Here is a 6,000-nt window from a genome sequence, read left to right as displayed (position 1 = left end):
GGCCTTCCCACCTACTTCCCTTTTTTGGGGGCCATCGATGTCGGTGTCCTTGCGTCTGTCGGGCGTGCGTGCCATTGACACGTCGTCCTTCGTCCTGCCAAACTCATCATCATCATCGCCACCACCACCATCTTCTGTATCCTCACACCCACTAGCCAGAGAGTTGGTTGGTGAATCCTGTGAACCGCGACACTGTGTCAGATCAGCCAATCACCACGGGGGGAAGTGGAGAGGTTACTCTCGTCGTCTATTCGGACAACAACGAAGCAACGATGCCCCCGGTGTCCTTGGCAAGCGCATCGATTCCGATCTGTTTCGAATCAAAATCGAACAACGACGTCGACGACGACAAAGCGAGAGACGTTGTCCCCGAACTCCAAAGTTCAGCTTTTCTCAGGTCAGCTCGGCCGGCTCGTGGTGTAGGTGGCGTCGTCCGTGTCCATGTTCGTGTTCGGAGGGAGGCGGCGGCGGCGGCAGTGGCATTCGGAAGCCATAGTAGTCGATCAACGGGCGGACACGGCCAAATGATTTATGCCACGTTAGCTACCGCGTAGAACCCGTCCTTCGACCAGGTCGACTTCGAGCCGCACCGTGCCGTGTCCTTTGTTTGTGTCCCAATGCCCGGTGGCCCGCTTTTCGCCCTCCCGAAGTTCGTTCTGTTCCGGTTTGTCACTTTCTTGTGGCCCGCTCCGATTCAACACGATAAGCCATCGAACCATCGCCACGAATGACGCAGGAAGGCTTCGTTTGGTTTTCATTTTAGCAATGATGGCCGCGAAATGGCCACCAACGGTGTGGCAGATTGCTGGGTTTCCCATTCACAAATCAAACTTTTTCCTGAATAAAACTGCGCTGTGAGGGAAGTGGCGAGGAGTGGTGGCCACATGCCATACGACGAATCGTCGTCTTAACCCTTGACGCACCCTGGCCGTTAGTTGATTGTGAGGTTGCTGGACCTAAAAAGGTCGCTCCAATAAAGAAGGATTTTGCGATGCAAAAATGAAAGGCACGAGATTCATCTGGCCAGCGGCATGGAAGGCAGGCAGATGTATGATGATCGTCGGATGAAAGCATCCGATTGTTTGGAAGTCCGCTTTAGTGGCTTTAGGGTCTAGTCTGTAAAATGCAAATGATCGTTTAGTGCACAAACTCGCCCCTGATGGAGATGCTAATACCAGCGGATGGTACGGTTGGCACCTGACGATCATTTCGCGAATATTTTGATGAGGAGATGGGAGTGAATATATTAGGGAGATGGTTGTTTGCCAAGCGTGGCGACGACAATCGTATCGATAGTTAGGGGAAAGGAAAATTTGTAGCACATTTGCAGATTTGTGAAACCCATAAACGAACATCCGAAGGTCATTTAATTAACGGTAAAAACGTTAAGGAATGGCAAAGAAATCAAAGAAACAGAAAATCAGAACATTAAATAGTGATGAAAAAAAATCTAAAACTAGGAAATAAATATTAGAAAAAGACAGTTAAAAAATGAAATAGAAAAAAAACCTGAAAAACAAACGAATTAGAAATGGTTACACACTAATGAAACGAATGAAACAGAATGGAAAACAAGAATAGAAAGTATTGAGCTAAGTGCAAAACGCCGCGAAAGCAACTCAACTACAAAGAACTCTGGTTCAAACACTGTCAAGAAAGTCAATGGAACACCATACAATCTGCAAGGTTAATCGCAAATTCACAAAACGTATAAAGCACCCACCACGGCACCACGAACGCCACGCGGACCACCGACCATTGACCAGAGGCAAGGGCAAAAAGGCATTAAAAAAATGGAAAGAAGCGATCAAAGTTTTGGTCGTCAGCGAACGTTAAGAATATCGTTTGCCTTTTGGGTGGTTAATGTTTTACTTTCTGAAACTGCGTACCACTACAAACGATAAGACGATGTCCATGCAAGGACCCCCGCGAGGGACCGGCGCGGGGGGGTGGGGAAGTTGTGTCGAAACTGAAAACTTTCCGTCACAAACGAGCCCAAAACGCTCGGCATCGATGCACTGATGTGTCATTGGCTGTGTGGCTTTTCGGGAGGCTTCGACCGGCGCGCGCGGTGGAACATCAACAAAATCGCGCTCGTAAGCGCCAACGAGCGGAAGGCTCCTTCGGTCCGTGCTGCTATTTTTGGTCGCTGGAAAGTATTTAATTTGTTTACAACATTATTGATTAGAGGCGAACGTCCCATTCGAGCCGGAACGATGGATCCTTGTTGGTTAAGATAAGACCCGTTGCTGCTGCTGATGGACTCCAGAGCGCGCCGGTGATTGGCCTGGCATGGCGTGGTTTCCGTGGTGGAACGCGGACAACCTTTAAAACGCGCCAAACCGGCGGTCCGCGTTCGGTTGGCGGTTGTCGATTTGATTTCATGTTGCGGAACAGCAACTTTCCTTTTCCAAACGCGGTGAGCTCCAAAAAAAAACTGCAACCACGGGGCCGGATCTCTATCAGAGCGGGAGCAATTAATCTGCCTTTTACGTTAATTAATCACATCTCGCTCTCGATGGTTCGGTTCGGTTCGGTTCCGTAGATCCAGCTCATCTCTTGCCCGCCTGGAGCCCGGACGGACCAATCGCAATAAGACCTTCTTCCGTATCGACAGCGTGCAGCGCGTTGCCCGGTGCTTTGGTCAATACTTCCTGACCGGATCAAGGGGGCCGGCACGCGATCGATCACACACCGTTGATGATGATGTTGTTCGCCGCAATCTGCTGCTCAGCTTCTCAGCTCACGGCAGTGGACGGCTATTGCGTGAAATCGAAAGTTTTGGAAGTTAGCAAATCGAAAGTATCCGATTGGGATCATGTTTGTGGAATCCATGTTTTTGGTATACAACGTGGCATTGACACTGCGTCCGAGTATGGTCGTGGACAGATTTTTTACAATTATCTTGCAAACCACACTCCCCAACAGGAGTTCAGTAGCTTTACGATTCGCGCGTACTGTTTTGCATAATTCCTGAGAGCAGATCTCACGCAAAGATTGCGAACCAGCAACCTGACCTGTGGTAGGTGTTGTCTGTGTTCCCTGCTGTGAAAGCCCCACGCCCGGCCTTCACCGTCGAGTAGGGAGCCAGGGGGTGCAGGAAGAGCAATAAAGCCAAACAGTACCGAGCCGGGCCGAGACGACAATAAAGTTCGAACTGCGACTTACTTTACGATGTGAGTGTCCTTCTCGCAATCGGTGTATTACTTGGCATTTCTTTCTCTCCACCCGCGAGACGAGATGGCAAATCACACAAATCAAGCCACCAGAGAGTCGAGTCGAAGGAATTCGCTCGCTTATTAACGATGGTGATCCATCGGTCGGCCGGTCAGTCCATCACAGGGTTCCACTAATCCTAGAATCAGTCCATGTACGGCAACTGGACCTCGCGCCGTGAACCTTTGGTTCTACGCACTGGCCCATGGGGCTGTTATACAGCTCCGCTAATGACATTCCCATTGCGAGTGTCCAAACTTGGAGTTCGAGACGACCGTAGAGACGCTGGCTAGACGGTTCTGCGAGCTGCGCTTCGTAGAGAAGGAGAAGGTTCCGCCTAGTCATCCGATTCTCACGGAGCGCGTCCATCGTGGCAGCATCTTCCGGGCCGGTCCGGGCCGGGCAAAAGTGTTAATGACCTTCGCAATGACGCAGTATTGGTGTGCGAGTATTTATTACCGTTGTCACGCTGCTGCCTGTGCGCGAAGCCTTGATCTTAGCATCTTGCGTCGTGACGAGCACTCGACGAGCACCCAGCAGTCTGCCTTACTTGGGACACCGGACAACGACCGATCCGGGCCGATCCGGACTTCCGACTAATGCAGTGACGCGCATGGTTGTAAATCCGCGTAAGGCTCATTCCGCGTGTGCGTTTTCGGTAGCTGCAGGAACTGTAGAACGCCAGGACTTGTAAGAGTCCAAGGGTGCAAAGTGTCCCCAGTCGGATGTACGAGTAGAATCGATGCAGCCAGTAGTTGGTAGAAGAGGAGGGTAGGGACACGTGTTTTCTGCCGGAAGGGTGGTCTGACATCAAAATCAAGTCCAGCACGCTGGCGCGCCACTAAACCAGGAAGGGCCTTGATGACCTAAGGCTTCCTAAACCATACTCAGCAACACGCGATCTACGCGAGTTCCGGCAATAGCCAGCCGGGTGTCCGCACGTTCCTATCCCTAGTGCCTGGGCGTCCGCGTCCTGGCCTCATTTTCCACGGCCTAATTTGATTATCGAGGGCGCTCCACTCTACCGTTCGCGCACGTTCCTTATGTCCGGATGTGGAAAGTGTGCAGCAACAGCAGTAGTAGGCACTGGTTTTTCCATGTCATTTGTCTTCGATTTTCCACCACCAAAGTGCACACTGATTTGCAGTTGGCGCTGACCGTGGCACGTTCAGGGAGTGCCTGTTGGTGGGGGTAAGGATTACGCTCCGGTCACCTCGTTCACCGCTCGTGCACGAGAAGTTGTCACGGAAGCACTTAATGGCGCAGTAGAGTTTGGTTCATACACCAGGACCAGGCCTTACTGGGTCTAATCGGGGGGGAAATTTAGTTGAGAATGGCATCGAATGGTACCGAAGCACATGGATTGCCGCGATTCTTAATCGGATTGCTTCAATTGAGAATCAGAGGGAACGAGATGCAGCACTTTAAATGGGACCAGGGGTGGTCATCTAATCCACTTTTGATTCGGCATCACCATGATTGTTTTGTGTGACCGAAAGCCGGATCCTGGAGTGGGAAGGAAGCGCACCATCGAGGACTCATCGCATTCATCGCCGATGTTGTTTGGGGAACCCGGGGGACGTGTACTGGCACGTGCCGATCAGATCAGAACGCCACGCTACGAAACTGCAAACATCACGAACGAATGCTAATCCTGTTTGATGCCAGGGATTGCCACGCGGAACCAACAAACCGCCTGATGATGACTGGCGCTCTGGTGCACGTTATGCGCCAGGTGGTATTGTGTTCCCCACCGCCCCTCTGGAGGGGAGCGCGTGGTCCCTCCGAAAACAACAACAACAACAACGGGGAGCACTCGGAATGTGTGTAGTGCCTCGTGAGCGTGTTATGCTGGCGCATAAATGGCCACCGGTCGGTGGATCATCGCCATCTTGAGGCGCCAAAAGTTTTGGTCAAACACGCGTGGCAAGTGTCGTGGCCGTGTGGCACGTGGGAATGACGAATGCTGGGTGCTGGCCGGGTCTATGTTTGGGGCGTGTGTTGTTGTTGTTGCTTTTGTGTGTTATTTTTTGGGGGGGAACAAAAAGATTTCCGAAACAACCTCGGAAAGGCGAAGGTGAAGGTTGGATGGAAAGGCCGGCGTCGGTCGAGAATGTCAAAAATGGACATACGACACGCCGGAAGCATGTTTCACCACCGGTGCGATGGTTGTTCACACTGGCACATGGTTACATGGGGTTTTCGGGTCGTTCTCTCTCTTTCTTTCGGTTCAACACAACCCTTTGTCGAGTTGTCTGAGGTCGGTGTTTGAATTTTATTTTTCTTTTCCTCTTTTTGGATAAATAAACAATACTTTTGGAGTAGTTTCGTACGCCAAAGTATGTTCTCCGGGGTGGTACTCGGGGCGTGGTAGATCTGTCAACTACCGGGCACTGATTGTTGAACGAAAAAGTAGACGAAGTAACGGTAAAAGAGCGAACTTACTGGCTAGATTGGCTTCACTTGCAACTTGCCTCGTGAAGTACCTGTGCACAGGGATGGCATTCTTCCAAGTTTGTCTTTGAGAAAAGTTTCCCCAGACCCGAGATTTTCCTTGGATTCTTATTACTGAGTACTGGGCGAATGAACTTAGCTCGACAGTGGCGTCGTTTTTCATTGAAATTTTAAATCCGTTTCACCTTAAAAAAAACTATGGAAATAAATGATAAAAGAATAAAGATAGTCAGGATATTTAGCAGTTAATTGAAAAAGTAGTTGAAAAGATTCGAGAAAGAGATTAAATTAGATTTAAAAATAGGTAGTTTGTTAACCATTAAGGAAATA

The 6,000-nt window shown here is 50.3% G+C and overlaps 1 protein-coding gene across 1 annotated transcript in view; it reads left to right on the top strand.

Annotated features, from left to right (window-relative positions):
• Positions 1–6,000, top strand: part of LOC126571519 (laminin subunit alpha-1-like) — a 90,932-nt gene that overhangs the window by 31,607 nt on the left and 53,325 nt on the right.

This window comes from Anopheles aquasalis, chromosome 2, assembly GCF_943734665.1.
Source record: "Anopheles aquasalis chromosome 2, idAnoAquaMG_Q_19, whole genome shotgun sequence".
Classification (NCBI taxonomy): Eukaryota; Metazoa; Arthropoda; class Insecta; order Diptera; family Culicidae; genus Anopheles; species Anopheles aquasalis.
This window is presented reverse-complemented; position numbering and strand designations above follow the sequence as displayed.